The 18,748-nt window shown below is 37.0% G+C and overlaps 1 pseudogene; it reads right to left on the minus strand.

Annotated features, from left to right (window-relative positions):
- Nucleotides 1-16,530: 16,530 nt before the first annotated feature.
- Nucleotides 16,531-17,618, minus strand: LOC149253016 (putative F-box protein At2g36090; annotated as a pseudogene).
- Between the last annotated feature and the right edge of the window lie 1,130 nt (nucleotides 17,619-18,748).

Genomic DNA, 18,748 nt, shown 5'->3' on the forward strand with positions numbered 1-18,748 from the left:
ACCATCTTTGCATATGAAAATTGCATGGAGGTCAATATACAGGGTTGCACCAGTGTTGAAAAGTCGCTTGTCAATTCGACGACCCGGATTAATTCTGGGGGTGAGGATAAGGGCTCGTCTGCCTATGAGCCTGACCACCGAAGTATAATAGGGCCCACCTGCCAAGTGGACTACACCCATTGTCACCTTATGACCAATGTTCATAGTGCTTAAGTTAAAGGTGTTGGGTGTGGAGCCTGATTATCTTCTTTATTTAGAGGTATCGCCACATTGGACCCCAATTCATAATGTGGCGGAAATGCCACCCGTAAAATGTACGCTGCAAGGGGGTTCCAGGGGGGTGGTTGCAAACTTTGGGAGCCCCCTGCTGGCGGGGGATCGGGGGCAACACCCCCGAAGCTAAAAATAGATGTAAAATTGCCTTGTAAAATGTTGTAATTTCATAGTCAATCTAGGTTGTTCATTAGGCGGAGATCTGACGGTAGAAGTTATGTTTAATTTAAGGTTTTTTGCCCTAGAAGACAACCCCTCATTATATATGAAGGAATTGTATTGCGTCTATGTATATCTATATTTTGAGCGAGAAAGAGAGGGGAGATTGTGTGATAGCGAAGAGGGAATTACAGCGAAAATGTTGTAGGTTGTATCTCTTCATTTTGATGGATAATATAAAAGGAAGGACTGGATGTTTCTACATGGACGTAGCCAAAATTGGGTGAACCACGTATATCTATGTATCTCTTGTTTTATGTGTTTTATGTGTTTATATTTCTACAATATATTTTATGTGTTCCATTTCTTTGTAATATATAATTTTTCTAACAACTGGTATCAAAGTCGAAGGTCTATTTGGTTGATAAACTCGTGAAAGATGGTAGGTTTAGGGTTGAAAATTTTAACGTCCAAAACTACTAGTTGTGGAAGATGTAGATGGAAGATTATCTATATCAAAAAGATTTGTATCTACCATTGAGCGGAAAGACAAAGAAGCCGACGAGTATGATAGACATAGAATGGGATATTCTCGACAGAAAGGCACTTGGAACAATACGGCTGTGCCTAGCAGTGTCGGTAGCATTTAATATTTCAAAGGAAACGACAATAGAAGGTTTAATGTCGACGTTGGCCAAACTGTATGAAAAACCCTCGACTTGAAATGAGGTATTTATTATGAAGAGTTTATTTAATATGAATATGTCAGAAGGTGGACCTGTTGCTGATCATTTAAATGAATTAAATACAGTTACCAGTCAGTTAAGTTCTGTAGGGGTAACTTTTGATGATGAAGTTAGGGATCTATTATTTCTATGCTCATTGCCAGAAAGTTGGAATGGTTTAGTTATGGCCATTAGTAACTTTGTCTCTGGATTTAGTACTTTAAAGTTTGAAGATGTTGTCGATGCAATCCTTAGCGAGGATATGCGATGGAAAATCTCCGGTGAGACATCAGGTAATGCTTTGACTACAGAGAAAAGGGGAAGAAAAATGGAATGAGGAAAGAGCCCAGTATATCGTAGTAAGTCAAGGAAAGGAAAATCCAAGTCCAGATTGGGGATAGCGTGCTGGAAATGTGGGAAGAAAGGACACCTGAAGAAATACTGCAAGTCTCGGAAGGGAAAAGAAGGAGACACATAGCAAAAAAACAATCATGAAGCGAATGTGACAGGTGATGTGTTGCAAGATGCTTTGTTTCTTTCATTAGAAAATATTATTGATGCCTGGGTGGTAGATTCAAGGGCCTCATTCCATGCCACACCTGATAGGAAACATTTTCATGATTATGTTCAAGGAGATTTTGGACGGGTTCGATTGGGTGATGATAAACCCTGTAAAATCATTAGAATGGGTACAGTTTTCATAAAATAATAGAATGGAAATCAATGGTTATTGAAGGAGGTAAGGCATGTTCCAGATCTGAAGAAAAATATAATTTCAACAAGGAATTTGGGAGGTGATGTTTGTGTAACTACTTTTACAGATAAAACCTGGAAGGTCACTAAAGGAGCCCTGGTAATAGCAAAAGGGGAAAAGGTTGGTACATTGTATTTATGCAATGGTATTTCTAATTTTGTTCATGCTTTGACCTCTACATGAGAAGATACGACATTGTGGCATCATAGGCTCGGGCACATGAGTGAGAAGGGGATGCAAATTCTTCACTCCAGAAATTTTGTGTCAGGTTTGAAGCATGTTGATTTAAAATTCTCTGAGAATTGTGCTTATGGAAAACAAAAGAGAGTCAGATTCCTCAGGGTTGGGAAAGAAAAGAAGAGTGAAAAATTAGAGCTTGTGCATACAGATGTATGGGGACCTGCTCAGGTATCATCTCTCGGTGGCTCTCATTATATGTTACTTTTATTGATGATGCGAGCAGAAAAACCTAGATTTATTGTAGTCCAAATAAATCTGATGTATTTGATACTTTCAAGAAATGGAAAGCTTTGGTTGAAAATGAGACAGGAAATAGGTTGAAGTGTCTTAGATCATACAATGGAGGTGAATATTACACCAAAGAGTTTGATAGGTATTGTTCAGAGAATGGAATTTGCAGAGAGAGGACAGTTCCAGGAACACCACAAGAAAATGGTGTGTCAGAAAGGATGAATAGGACAATCATGGAACGTGCAAGGTGCATGAGATTGCATCTAGGATTGCCTTTACAATTTTGGGCAGATGTTGTAGATACTATTGTTTATCTAATAAACAGAGGGCCTTCAAGTTCCTTGGATGGTGACATTCCAGAGGGAGCACGGACAGGTAAAAAGGTAAACTACTCATTTTTAAAGACTTTTGGTTGTGAAGCTTTTGTCCACATTAATAAAGAAAATATAACAAATATTGAAGCAAAATCAAATAAATGTACCTCTATTGGAAATGGTGTTAATGATTTTGGTTATCGCTTTTATGATTATGAAAAACACAAAATCATTAGGAGTAGATATGTCATATTCAATGAAAAGGTTTTGTATAAGGATCAGATGCAAGAAAAGAAATAGGAAAAAGAAAACAGAGAATACACAGTGCTTGATGAGATCACAGAAAAAGTGAAGGTGCTTGAAAATCATAATGATCAACAGCCAGAACAACAACAGCAACCACAACAGCAACAAGTACCTCAAACACTTGAAAGTGGTGTTAGAAGATCTACCAAGATAAGTAGACCCCCTGAACGATACTCTCCTTCATTATTTTATGTATTGTTGAATGATTCTGGTGAACCAAAATGTTATGAAGAAGCAGTGTAGGTAGAAACCAGGAAGAAGTGGGAGCAAGCCATGAAAGAAGAGATGGAATCCTTAGCACATAACCAGACTTGGGACTTAGTTAGGTTTCCTGCAAGTAAAACAACATTGCAAAATAAATGGGTTTACAAGTTGAAGGAAGAAGATGGAGGTAGAAAAAGGTATAAAGCTAGACTTGTGGTGAAGGTGTTTGCACAGAATAAGGGTATAGACTTTAATGAGATATTTTCTCCTGTTGTTAAAATGACTTCAATCAGAACTATTTTAAGTCTAGTAGCAACTGAAGATTTGCATCTTGAGCAGTTAGATGTAAAGACAACCTTTCTCCATGGGGATTTGGAGGAAGAGATATATATGCAGCAACCACAAGGATATGAGGTAAAAGGGAAGGAGAAACTAGTGTGCAGGTTGAAGAAGACCTTGTATGGCTTAAAATAGGCTCCAAGGTAGTGGTATCTAAAATTTGACAGGTTTATGTCTGAACAAGGTTATACTAGATGTCACTCTGATCATTGTGTTTATCTCAAAAGGAAAAATGATGGCAGCTATATTATATTGTTATTGTATGTAGATGGCATGCTTGTTGTAGGTTCTAACATGCAGGAAATAAATGTGCTCAAAAGAAAATTGGAAAACTCATTTCCAATGAAGGATTTGGGTGTTGGAAAACAAATCCTTGGTATGAGAATAACTAGAGATAGGAAGAATCGAAAATAACATTGTCTCAGAGTGAGTACATAGAAAATTTGTTGAAAAGGTTTAATATGCAGAATGCAAAACCAGTTAGTATACCTTTGGCTAGCCATTTCAAACTAAGTAAGGAGGTGTTTCCCAAGAGTCAGGAAGAAACGGCTTATATGTTTAAAGTTCCATATGCATCAGCATTTGGAATCTTAATGTATGCAATGGTCTGCACAAGGTCTGATATTGCACATGCAGTGGGAGTTGTAAGTAGGTACATGAACAATCCAGGAAAAGAACATTGGATGGCAGTGAAGTGGATTCTCAGGTATTTGAGAGGTACCGTAAAAAAAGCATTATGTTTTGGTGGTTCAAACATTGCTCTGCAGGGATATGTTGATGTAGATATGGCGGGTGATAGAGATAACATGAGGATCACCACAGGGTATGTGTTTACTGAAGGTGGAACAAATGTCAATTAGGTTTCAAAACTGCAAAGTGTTGTTGCACTCTCAACAACGGAAGTAGAGTATGTTGCTGCTACAGAGGCTAGTAAAGAAATGATTTGGTTACAAATGTTTCTAGATGAATTAGGTAAGAAGCAGGAGTTGGGCAGGTTATATAGTGACAACTAGAGTGCCATACATCTTGCAAATAACTCTGCATTTCATTCCAAGACTAAACATATACATCTTAAGTACCATTTCATATAGTCAGCATTGGAAGATGGATAGTTGAAGCTGGAAAAGATACACACTAGCCAGAATCCTGCAAATATGTTAAAAAAAGTTGTAACCAGGGAGAAACTGAGATTCTGCTCAGTTTCAATTGGTCTTCAAGTATGATGAAGAAGATGAGAAATAGCTAGGTCCAAAGTGGATTCATTGTCCAGCAAATGAAGTAGCAATGGAGTTGCTATAATCAGTCTCCAAGTGGGAGATTGTTGGGTGTGGAGCTTGATTATCTTCTTTATTTAGAGGTATTGCCACATTGGACCCCATTTCATAATGTGGCGGCAATTCCACCCATAAAATGTACTCTACAAGGGGGGTCCACGGGGGGAGGTTGCGATCTTTGAGATCGAGGGCAACGCCCCCAAAGCTAAAATTAGATGTAAAATTGCCTTGTAAAATGTTGTAATTTCGTAATCAATTTGGGCCATTCATTAGGCAGAGATCTGACGGAGAAGTTATGTTTAATCTAGGGTTTTTTTACCCTAGAAGGCAACCCCTCACTATATATGAAGGAATTGTATTGCGTCTATGTAGATCTGTATTCTGAGCAAGAGAGAGAGAGGAGATTGTGTGAGAGTGAAGATGGAATTACAATGGATCTGTTGTAGGTTGTATCTCTTCATTTTGCTAGATAATATAAAAGGAAGGACTGGCTATTTCTCCTTGGACGTAGCCCAAATTGGGTGAACCATGTATATCTATGTCTCACTTGTTTTATGTGTTTTTTGTGTTTATATTTATGCAGTATATTTTATGTGTTCCATTGCTTTGTAATATATAATTTTTCTAACAAAATGTGTTTTATAATCCCCCTGCTTTCGCTCTCAGGTTCTCCTTTCCCAACCAATCCTCAACCGCCACCTCATCTTACCATTGTCATCATCACTTCGTCATGTGTCCCCTCCTTACCATAAAGTAGCTTGCCCCAAAATTTCCTTTTCCCAACAACTACTTTATAGTTTCCCATTAATAATATCTCAGTCTGGTCGCTTGCGCAAGACCTCCTACTCAAAGTACCTGGACCACCTAAGGACCTCCTCCCAAAGTCGCTTTCAGCAGCTCCTACGGGTCCAGGTAACTTGTTACCTGACCACCTATGTTTTGTATTTTGTTCGCTCGGTAAAATGAAACAAACGTTGCCCGAAACCCCTAAAACTTGTGAGGTTGAGTCTTCTTCTAACCTCAAGCCCCTAATGGATTCTGAGAGCCAAATCGCAGACCCAACTTGCTCTTATCAGCTTGATGACCTTCGCTTTGACCTATTTCCAGGCCATGTGAGGGGAGAAGATGCATTTCGAGTTGTCAAATCCAGCTTATATTTCCAAATCGCAGCCCTAATCCATCACTTCTGAGTATTTATATCATGGCTCACTGCAACATACCTAGATGAAAATATTTATTTCGTATCCCCTTCAAGAACCAAAATATTGGAGGTAACCCTTGATTTGATTCAGAAGGCCCTAATTTTTTCTTCCTCTCCTACAATGCAATCATTTATCGATGTTACACTAGCTCACCACTTTGCTACTCTTCCTCTTCATTGGCAGCAGTCCTTCTTGGACCAAACCCTTGCCCCAGGAGTCAAATCCCTACCCCTGCATGAGTCTTTCCCAATTTCCCTTTTCAGAGAGTCTATTCGACCTATTATGTCTACAATAGCATGTTTATTTTGGGAAGACAGTTCCCACAAGATCAATAAGTCCATCTTGGGATGTCTACATAAAATGAAGCAACCTAATTGTCTACTCAATATTCTGCTCTATTTATCTACAACCACATATTTACAGCTTCATTACCTCCCCACCTCTGCTTACTTTCTCTATTACTCCCTTTTGTTCTACCTATTTTTGTATGCCCACGTCAAAGGTTTCGAATGTTTGGGCCTTAATGTGATGTCTCTCAACAAGCAATAGAATTATGTCTTCAACTAGAATATATCTGTAAGAAGAAGACTCAGCCTTCGAGGGTACTCTCAATTCATCTCGACCTTCATGGCCATTGCATACAATATTATCCATGGGGCTTCGCCCCCCATAATTTTTCCTCAGCAAAAAGAGCTCCTCCAACTTAGCAAAGAGGTTATCGTAGGAGATTGGTACCTCTATGAGGTTTACACAAAACTTAGATTTTATGGGTGTGAGATTCATCCCTATTGTTTACTAGTGTTCTTGCCTATGAGAATATTTTTCCTTGAATTTATTCGACATATCCTTAGTGTAGACCTACTTCATTTTGTGCCTGTAAATCAGGGTTACATTTTTAACATGGGACAACATGTGGGTGATTTTGTGGTGAACACAAGGCAGGATTTTAGAATAGTTGAGGCTTTAATTGAATCCATGGATTTTGAATAATGAGACACTTGGCACTATGATCCCCAAGGCATTGTTTCCCAAAGGAGAGAAAATATAAAAGCGTCAACTTACGTACATGAGCCCAAGCTCGAAATTGAATGGAAAGCTAATTTTGATTCATGGGCTCTTAATACATAAATGGAGACTGAATCCCCAAAAATCATGGGCAAAGTGTCAAAGAGGATTGTTGACCAAGATGGGGATACTGATATGGAAGAAGCTCATATAAGTAAGAAGGCTAGGAGCCAAGGCTCAGAATAAGAAGAAGAGATTGTGATACAACTAGTGGAAACATAACTAGATCAGCTAGGTTTTCATATTACTCCAGAGGATTCACCTCCAGCTACAACTCCATCCACTTCGGAAGTAACCATCCCAGACCTTGAGGATAGTGTTGTTGCCACCAGATCTAGCTGGCCTATTGGAAAGGCCATTGAGGAGAACAATAACAAGGTCAGGGAAATAATGCAACGAGTCATGGCTTCTAAATCATTATCTCACCAAACACAATTGATGGCTTCTATGGACCTGGAATGTGATCAGATGATGATCTCATTACAACACCATCAGCATAGTCATTGCCTTCAGGGCCTCAGTTTAAAACCTTGGATGTCTCTCTGAACTTATCAAACATCCCTTTACCGGATAAAATAAACCTTCCTAAGAAGGTGGGAGAAATGTTGTACAACGATCTTGGAAAAAATGTCATGACCGTTAGCAAATATGAGACATTATTAGAAAAGGTCTCAAATAAGGTGAAAATGGAGAAGGAAAATTGTAGAGCTTTTCATCTTCAGAATGAAAGCTACAAGGACTTAATAATCAAGTTAGGGGTGAACCCATAAGACAAGACAACAGTGGAAACTATTCTTCAACAATCTCAGAAAGAGATACAGGGATTAAGACACAGGTTAAAGATGTCGGGTAGTGAGCAAGTTCACTCTAAAGAGTTGGCTCAAGTCGAGATGGAAAAGGTAAAATTTATGAAAGAGTTGGTAGACATAAGTGATGAGGTACTGGATCCTAAACAGACAGTGGAAAAAATGCAAGAAAAGATTAACTCTCATGTGTGTGTGGTGGCAGTGCTTGAGGATCCATAGAACCCAACTAAGAAGCTCACCAAACCCTTGACTGAAGTGCATCTCTCAGAAAGTGAGTTGAAGAAGGTACACAGGGATTTAGATTATGCAAATTCAATATTGGCTCAGAAATAAAAACAATTGCAGATCGTGGTAACAAATGTTGAACTTGCCAACAAGAACCTGCAATCTGCAACACAAGAGATTACTGACCTTAAGACAAAGTTGAAGGGGAATATGTATCTTCTGGAATTCAGACCATTGGTATGGGATGAGATCAACGAGGAAATTAGTCTCAGCTCGGAACATGTGACATTATTACATGAGAAAAAATTTGCAAGCAGGGATTACGAGCAGACCATCATGAATGCTAAAGAGGAAGGCAAAAATAATTCCCAAATCGCTAAGAGATTCATTTGCTTTGTGAATGAGAGGCCAACTAAGGAGTTAAGACCCATCAATGTGGTAGACAGGGTCAGTGTTGTAATGGAGATATCAAAAAAAAAAGTGAAAGAGGAATTCAGGGTTAGAGCTAAACAGTGCCTCGGCGTAGTGCAAAAGGAAGTGGCCTCCTTTAATGTTGAATTTGACATAGTATTTCAAGATTGGTTGCCTAACTATTGGAGAATTCGTGGGGAATTTCTCTCTCAGGAACAATACAATCAGAGGCTTGTAGAAGCTAAAAGTAAGATAGGTTTGTCCCACGAGAAAACCACCACTCTCAAAGGTAAAACAGTAGTGAACTTCTTGAAGAAGGAATTCTAATTACTTGGGATGGCTAGAAGTCTCTTTCATTGCAGATTGGATTACTCTGGTATAATTGATTTAAAGGTCAATTATTAATAGTTCAGCTCAGCTCCTCACCCACCTCTACCGCTATGGAAACAATGTGAACATTTGTTTAATCCACCAACTATCCAAGTCATCGATCCTCAGGTACAACACACTCCAAAATGTGTTGCTTTGTCCCACTGTCCTTGAAAAATATCTCTAATCATGTCAATCTTGACATGTTATTTACATCTTTTATGTCATTTTAATTTTATGTTTTATTTTTTTCTGTTAATGGTTAAATTTTTGTTAAGTATAGTTGTGTAGTCAGACACACTGAAGTTTTGAGGTGCTTAGTCATCATGAACTAAATCGAGAAAAGAATATTTTGTAACAACCTCTCTCTTTCTCTAAAGGCATATATGAACAGTTTTAAAAGAGGAAATCAAGGTTAAGATTTTTTTGGAAAGAACTCTTGGAAAGGACTCTTTTCTAGTTTCATGAAGACAATATTATGAATCTCGATGTATGTATGTTTCTCATAAAATTAATGCAAGATTTTTGGTGATTCCAACTTATTGGATTGTAGTATGATCATCTCCCTTTGTGTTTTTCATATATATTGAATATTCTTCTCAAATCATGTCATGTAGCTGCCCAATATATTTCTCATAAGATGCAAATTCATTTAGATCAATTTATTGATGGATAATTCATGTATGTATATGGAAATCAAGTCTTTAAAAGTGCTCCATGTATCTTAGCATTCTATGAGCATTTCCTTTCTCTATTTTCTCCCTAAATCTAGATACATGGAATTCTTAAAGTTTAATCTCTCTATGATGGATTTCTCCTCTACTTTCTTCTACAATTACATATGTTTTAACAATTGATTTGTTGCAAGCTCTCAATCTAGATTGGCCACCACTGGTTGATGATTATATTCCTGCATATTCTTGTATATGTGATGGTTCATACATTGTATCTTTATGAATGGTTCTGAATCAATTTTATTTGAATTACATGCAAAAAAATATGGTGCTACAAGTCCTTAAGACAAATTTGACAACACTAATTTAGATGTCCTAGGCACTGGTCTCCTATCAACCCAGAGATTGTCTCTAGGAGTGAAAAAATATTATGGCATCAATTTCAGGGAACATATTATATAAAATTTCCCCTGGGTACGACATTCATACACTCTTTGATAAGGTGAGAAACGATGTGTGGGTTTTAGATTTATCACCTTGACGACTCCACAGTCAAATCATAAGTTCATAACCTTGGCTTTTAAGAGGCCCCATACCCACTCAGATACCTCTCAACAAAGAATTCCATATGTATCTGATCTAGGAAGACTAATATATAGAAGGATTTGGAAGGAAAAAAACTCCAATATTGATGTTATTGTCTCCTTGTTTCGTGAAACATCCTCATCCAACTCACAAAATTCCATAATTCATTGGTCTGATTTTTCTCATAGAGTCCTAGTATATCCTTCAGAAAGTGATCAGCTACTTATTGCAGCCTCCCTAGAAGTCAAGGAAGAAGAAGTTTCAGTCAACACCCTTTCTTTCTCATTTCTTCCCCTCCCTAAAGTTGAGGAGGAAAAATATATCCTCAGGAGCAGCCCTACTCACCGTGTGAACAGTTTATCATTCCATAGTCAATCAAGTGTCTTGCAATTGGTCATAGCTCAGAGACCACTAATAAACCTAGCACCACAACCTCCGTTCTAGATAGTTGTTCCAAGTTTCCTATTAAAAAAATATGCTCCCTTAGACTTGCCTCAGCCTTTAAGTTCCATGCCTCAAGATTATCTCAAAATCTTGCCTATTTTTAATGGAGAAGACGATAGATCAGCACAGAGACACATAGAAGATTTATGTGCTCTAGCATAAAATTTAAATGTACCTGGATGTGGTTCTAAGGCGCTTCGTCCAATCTCTGGATGGTGAAGCTAGGAAATGGTTCAAATCCTTGTCGTATGCTTCCATTACTACTTGGGAAGAGATGGAAAACTCTTTTATGCAGAAGTGGGAAGAAAAGAGAAACCATGGATATATTCCTACTAAGTTCAATGTTATGAAAATGAAACATGATGAGGATGTCTCTGGTCTTATAAGGAGATTTGATAAACTGTATAATAGTATACTTGTCGAGATAAAACCTCCACAGGTCACTGCCAGAGTAGTTATTGCTGGAGCCTTTGAATCAGAGTTCAGTTTCACACTTCGAGAGAGGAAGTCCCATACCCTGGACCAGATTCAAATTGATGCTCTCGAGGTAGAAGCAAATTTTACATCAAATGGGAAGTTAAGAAATAGAACAGACCCTAGGGAAAGAGGAAGAAACTTCCTCGGGTCATGGAAGAGAATCCCAAGAATAGAAAAAGGAGGAAATGGATAAGTTAATAAATAAATTATCAAATAAATTGATAAAACTAGAGCTAGAAAATAAAAACCTTCCATGACAGAACTCCCAGGCTTCTAATCAAGGTTTCAATCCCCAATACAGAAATCCTCCCCTACAGATATTGCAAGGGGAGAGGAAAGAATAATCCTCCATTATATATAGAAGATGATCTGGAGGAGCAGATATAAGATGCCAATGAAGTTCAGGGGACCCTGTATTCCTCTTTATCTAATGAAGAACAAGAAGTTAAAATGTATGAAGAAGAGGGGGATGAGCTCAATGCAATACTAAACAATGGTGAGATTGATGATTACTACAAGAAATTTGTTGATTTCATGTAGGCTCAGCTGCATAGGACATATGATCTTTAGTCATCTAGAAAGAGATCAAGGGGACAAGACCCAAACGAAGGTGGTTCCTCCAAAGAGCTACTTAAGCCAACTGACAAGGGGAAGCGACATTCAGATCCAATTATTCAAAAAAAGAAGGATTCCTTAGACCAAAATCGCCATAACCCGAAGTCAAACAAGAGAAGTCACCCCCCTCTAGGCCCATCTATGAAAAATAAAAAGAGCTGACAGAGGTTAGCGCTGTAGAAAATGGACCTGCTATCTTTAATCTTGAAAAAGATCTTTAGAAAGTCAAAATCTCAGTCCCATTAGTTGAGCTCTTGAAACAACCCACCTATAAGGCCTAAGTTTCCCAGTTCATGCTTCCCCTTGCTTCATTACAATTGCATGATAGTTTAAATCTCTAAGAAGAAAGGCTAATGGTCATCTTTGGACCCCATTTTGAAGAACAAGATCCCTCCACAACACCTTTTTATGTTATTCTAATAGTACTTGACCTCCTTCTTCGTAACTGCATGTTGGAGTCGAGCACTTCTCAAAACTTGATGTCACTATTAGTAATGGAGAAACTAGGTCTGCAGATAACCAGACCATACAAAGATATATACTCTTTTGACTCTAAGAGGGTAAAGTGATCGGGAATGATAAAGGATTTAGTGGTGAATTTGGCTCAGATCCCATTAAAAAGTATAGTAATGGACATTGTAGTAGTTGATATCCCTGCAAGGTTCATTATGCTTTTGTCCAAATCTTGGGGATCAAAGATTGGAGGTTCCATCAATTTGGACTTAACCTATGCTACCATCCCTATCTTTGCTGGAGAAGAAAGATGATTGTATAGAGAATCAAGTTTTGTTAAAATAGTTACGAAAGTTGATTGCCCAAATAATGCTCTTGTGTATGGGAAAGAAAGGGATCTCTCCTGCTTACTACTAAAAGAAGATGACTTTATTTTAGAGGAAACATAGGTACAGTCCACAACTCAATTACATCAGCAGCTCAGAGATTGTAACAAAGTCTAGAATTTTTATTTTGATGGTGCTAATTCTAAGGAAGGTAATGGAGCAGGAGTGTTGTTGATATCTCCCGAGGGTATCTTGATCCCTCTCTCATTCAAATTGGAATTTGAGGCAACCAATAATGTGGTAGAGTATGAGGCATTACTGTTAGGCCTGCAAGCAGTGAGAAATTTGAACATTGAATGCCTGACTAGGTTTGGAGACTAGGAACTAGTGGTAAAGAAAATCAAGAACCAATGTCAGACTAAGCACCCCAGGGTAAGGGCTTACAAAAATGAGGTTTGGGATTTAATGTACAATTTATTCCTCGATTTTAATGTCCAATTCTTACCCAGGGAAGGAAATCGAATGGCTGACTCATTGGCTATAGCTGGAAGTAATTTTAAGCCACCACAAACTCCACTTCTCTAATATGAAGTCGAATTTAGATATAGACCCTCAGTGCTTGATAATGTAAGACACTGGCAGGTGTTCAAAGATGATGAAAAAATCAATCGCTTTAAGGAATTCATTGGGAAATTCTCCAATTCTGTGATCGACTAGGAAGAAAAAAAAGTGATAGAGCAATAACCTACTACTCGGGAAGAAACTATTGTAGGGCATAGAGTTTTGCGGCTAAAGAGAAACACTACTCCCCATGTTCTAGTTCCTTTGGATAGCCTATTCAAATCCAACGACATGGCCTCAAAACCTGCTAAATAGGGAGTCAATGAACAAGTGGAGGATTGCAACATTGGCTCCAAGAGCAAACCCCAAATGATCAGGTTGTCAAAAGGGATCCCTCATCAATATAAACAATGGTACTTAAATCTCTTTAGAACCTATAAAGATGTATTTTATTGGTCATATGATGATTTAAATACATTTGATACAAATGTTATTTAACACAAGATTCCCTCAAAAAATAGAATGAAGCCTTGTAAGCATAAACTCAGATAGATCAAGCCTCTTTTAATCCCATCCATTGAGAAGGCAGTAAGGAAGTTACTTCAGGCCAGTATCATTGTACCCTAGAGACACTTTGAGTAGGTGGCAAACCTGGTTCCTGTCAGGAAAAACAATGGAGAGATAAGGTTGTGTGAGGATTTCATAAACCTCAACAAAGCTTCACTAAAAGACAACTGCCCATTGCCAAAAATGGATTATATATTACAGAAAGTAGTGGTCTCAACTCGGATGTCCATGATGGACGACTTTTCAGGGTATAATTAGGTAGTAGTGCATCCCGACAACAAAAAGAAAATTACATTCATTACACCCTAGGGAACCTTCATGTACGTTAGAATTCCATTCAGACTTATAAATACATAAGCAACTTTCCAAAGGGCCATAGATATAGCATGTGTGGGAGAACAAGACAAATTCATAGTGGTCTACTTGAATGATATCACATTATTTTCTAAAACAAATGAGGAGTATATTGTGCATTTGAAACTCACTTATGAGAAATGAAAGAAATATGGGTTGCCTTTGAATCCAAAGAAATATCAGTTCGCTCTGAGTGAAGGTAAGTTGTTGGGGCATATAGTAGTACAAGAAGGGGTGAAGATTGATCCCAAGCGTGTGGAAGCCATCAATCACATTTCCCTGCCTAGAAATAAAAAAGAGGTCCAGGTGTTCTTAGGAAGGATTAACTTCTTGAGAAGATTTATACCCAACTATGCAGAAATAGTGAAAGATATCATGGAGATGTTGAAGAAGGAGAATGTAATGAAGTGGAACACAAATTCCAAGGAATCCTTCTCTAGGATCAAGAGAGATTTTGCAGAGGCTCCTGTCTTAGTCAACCCGGATTATTCAACACCATTTTACATATTTTATTTCACCTCCCCTCATACAATAGTCGTTTTTTTATTGCAAAAGAATAGTGAAGGTCATGAGTAGCCTATAGCCTTCTTTAGCCAAGTACTACGAGAGGCTGAGTTGAAATATAATATCTTGGAAAAGAAGGCTTACGCCCTGGTCAAAGCTTTGAAGGACTTCATATTTTATGTCCTCCACTCTAACATTATAGCTTATGTTCCAACAACATTTTTTAAAGACATCCTGGTGCCTTTAAAGTCTTGGTCGTGGGTCCTTGGGTCTGGCCAGGGCGGCATTGCACATCACCCACCCTAGTTAAACCCAAGGCCTTGCGACCTTGGGCGACCACGACCGAGCATGGATTTGGTCACCCAAGGTCATGGGGCCTCAGGCTTGGATGGGGCAGGTGCTACGCATTGCTCGCCTCGTGCCTAGTCGGCATAGCGCCTGCCCCAGACAGTCCCAAGGCCTCGCAGCCACGGTTGTGGCTGCCTAGAGCCGTGTGGCCTTGGGCCTGGCTGGGGCGACACTGTACAGTGTTGCCCCAACAAGACTTGAGGCCCCGTGACCCAGGTGGCCATGGCCGAAGGCAGCCTAGGTTGAATCCAAGAATTGACCTAGGCAGCCCTGGGGGCAATTTTTTTTAATTTAATTGGTTTTAAATATGATTAGTTTTTTTTTCTAATTTTTAATTTTTTAAACTCTTTTTTTAATTTAATTTTCTAAACTCTCTTTTTTTTCCATTTTTAAAATTTTTAATTTTATTTATGTTTTTTAATTATGGGGTTTTTTTATTTTTTTAACTTAAAAGAAATGTTTTTGATGTTTTTCTTTTCTTGAATTATGTCTTTTTTTAATATTGTCCCGATTTTTTTCATATTTTTTAATTCTTTTTGTTTTTATTTACTTTCAATATTTGAATTTTTGTTTTCACACACACACACACACACATATATATATATATATATAATTTTTTATTTTGTATTTTTTTTGCAGGGTACATGTTAATGCTCGACTAGCAACCTGATCCCATTATATGCAATTTGATAGTTGATTTTAAAATTTTAGTTATAATGAATAGAGTTTGCCCCACAAAATGTCAATTTCATAGTTGGTCTTTAAGTTTTCATTACAATGAATTGAGTTCACCAACACTACATGTCAATTTGATGGTTGATTTTTAAATTTTTGTTGCAATGTATCAAGTTGTCTTAGGCTAAGATTTTAAAATTTTTGTGCATTTAACATTTTAAAAATAAATTACTCTTGGTATAATAACTTTTTCATTCAAATGTTCATTTTTAAAGGTTTTTTAGTCATAATTTTTTTTCCATAAAGTCATGCTTGAAATATTTTGAAAACTTAAGGTTTTTCTGTAGTCATAATCTTCGTTTTTAATTCCTCGGTTGAAAATTTGTCAAGATTTTAATGTTTTTTTAAGTCGTGATATTTTATCTTTAATGCTATGGTTGAAAACAATTATAAGTATTTTTTCTTTTAACACCATAACTGAAAATTGTTGGAATTTTCAGGAATTTTAAGGTTTTTCAAGGACATGATATTTTATCTTTAATGTCATGATTGAAAACATTGGAAATTTAAAGTTCTTAGAATTCCTGATATTTTATCTTTAATTTCATTATTAAAAAAATTTGAAAATCTACCCTAGAAAAATAAATAAATAAATAAATAGTGAATTTTATTCCAGCATCAACACTTTTTGTTTTCGGGGTATCTTTTGAACACAAAAAGTTGGGTTTTACTGCCATTTCTAAAAAATGTTGAAAATTTACTCTAAAAAAAAAAAAAATTGTTATTTCAACACCAACACTTCTCGTTTTCAACCTGTTTTTTCATGTTTTTTGGGGGGTTTTTGGCTAGAGTTCTCGTTTTGAGGTAATAGTTCTTGTTTGATCGGTAACTTTATCATATGCCATTCACCCTGCTATACTAAGCTCTATCAAATTCAGAAATCCAACTGAAATGTTGCACAATATCAATGAATTTTTAGGGCACAAAGAGTCTGCAGTTCTCTCTGGATTTGAAACTGGTCATAGAACACTAGCATCAACCATTTATTTCTTAAAGAACAACAAAACAACTAATGGAAAATGTAGTAATTCCACCTAGAACACAAACTGTATTAATTAATCTTTCATTATTCATCTTCTCAACCTTCAACTCACTCTGTGCTTTCAAAAATTGATGATAATATGCTAAAACATTATTATAATTCATTGTTTTGTGGCAGCTCATAGCTCTTTTAAGGATGATCAGATTGTTCCTTCCATTCACATGTGCACCTCCCACGTCTTCCAACTGTATGCCAAGCTCAGTTAACTTCAGAGTTGTATGAGAACATCTCCAACACCATCATCTGAAATTATGCACTTTGTCACAAGGTGCCCTAAACAACCACAAAAGGCAGAATTTTATGATAATGAAGTATGGAACTTGATAAAAAAAGGAAATCATTGTCAATAGGCTAATGTTTTTGTTTTCCTAAAGGACTCCAACTTGAAAGGTTGACTGTTTTTTTTCCCTTCTATTCACAAGGATCCAACTAAGCCTTATGTTGTTCCAAATCTCTCTCCAAAGTTTCCCATCTTTCCTTTCCCTCTCAAGAGATGTGATTGGTGGAAACCCTTCTGCTAAGGAGATATTAGCCTGGCTCTCTTTGTTCTTGGCTTTGTCAAAAGTAATTAGGAAATCAATACTGAAAGGTGAGTTAGAGAACCAACCATTACTATCAGCTGCACCTGGGATTCCCTAAAGTATTTTGGAATAAATTTCTTTATCTCTATAATGCACATCAACAAGGGAAACAAAATCAGAGAAGAAACACTATGGATATCTCTATCATAATACTCAAACCACGATTCTTCTGATTTGTTGAATTCCAAATTGCAGTTAATAGTAGAAACTTTCTCTGTAAACAAAACCGTTGGAAAGAAATCTGTGTAGAACTTATGAAACCTTCCCTATGCAGAAATCAAATTTCTTACATTTTCATTTCTAATGGAAGGCCATAGTGAGAAGCATAGTTCCTCTCAAGATTTCTCTTCTATTGTTGCAGAATGGAAAATAGAGGATGCACACTTTACATTGGCAATTATTGTGCCATCTACCTTATTTAAGATCTCACAAATTAGGGCAACATTCAAAGCCATGATCCCTGAGATTCTTGAGAATTCAATCAAAAGCCCAAGGCACTTCCAAGCCTAGAATTCAAATTTAGATGCTTCCTCCAATAAAGGTCCAAATAGAGACAATAATTTACATCACACCCGTTCAAATTCAGGTGTTTATCAAGAAAAATATTTTAAAAAAAGGTAACTATAACCCATTGAAAATTTATATTCGTGCCCTAATAGGTGAACAAGATGAAATTTCCATGCATATTCATGACAAGATGAAATACCAACCATGGATTGTCTCGATTGATTCCGTAGCACACAATTTCAACTTCAAGAAAACCAAAATCCCAATATATTAGTTCAACTAGTGAAGGAATTCAAAGGCATGGTTGTCAATGAAACATTTTCATCAAGCCCTTAACATGGAGTCTCCTTATCAATGTGAAATTTCAAACTAGCATCCCAGGATTACAAATCATAAGCTCGAGATCTAGCTACTATTGTGTTACTGAAATAAATCCACCTACATTGCTTCTTGTTCTCTATGTTTTTTGCAAGAGAGACATGACCAATGGAAAGTGTAGCAACCTAGTCTTCTTCCTACTATAGAAAACCTTTGAAATATTCCTTACTATAGACAATAAAATCTTGAAAATGAAACCCCATACATAGTGCTGGACATCACAGGTATTTTAGTGTAGATAGAAAAACACCCTAATATGACAAAAAATAAATGCCAATAAAGAAACAAAATTGCATAAAAAATTGACTTCTTTCTTCTATGCCACCATTTCCTACGCTACTGCCTTACGACATTTCCTTTGCAACATGTGGTGCAATTGCTTGTTTATTACTTTAAACATATCACATACACATAACCCATTTAATTAAGAAAAATAATTGTTGTTCTAATACCCAAATCATCGGTATATTTGGGTGTCTTGTTTAAATCTCTAGAAGCCAACAAGTCTCCTTAAGCAAAATAACTATTGTTCTTGCATTACATGTTGCTTGCCCAACCACAATCAAAGATACTTTTAATTCTTCCCATGAAAAAATATGTGGGGCTTGTTTGTACTCGTGTTTATGATTGTTTCTGCCACAATTATTGCTACAAGGTTAGAATTGCGTAAATTATTTGTATTCTACTTCTACTTTATGAT

The sequence above is a fragment of the Pinus tabuliformis genome, chromosome 7 (genome assembly GCF_031772625.1).
Source record: "Pinus tabuliformis cultivar Carrire ecotype Pingquan chromosome 7, CPIR1, whole genome shotgun sequence".
Classification (NCBI taxonomy): domain Eukaryota; kingdom Viridiplantae; phylum Streptophyta; class Pinopsida; order Pinales; family Pinaceae; genus Pinus; species Pinus tabuliformis.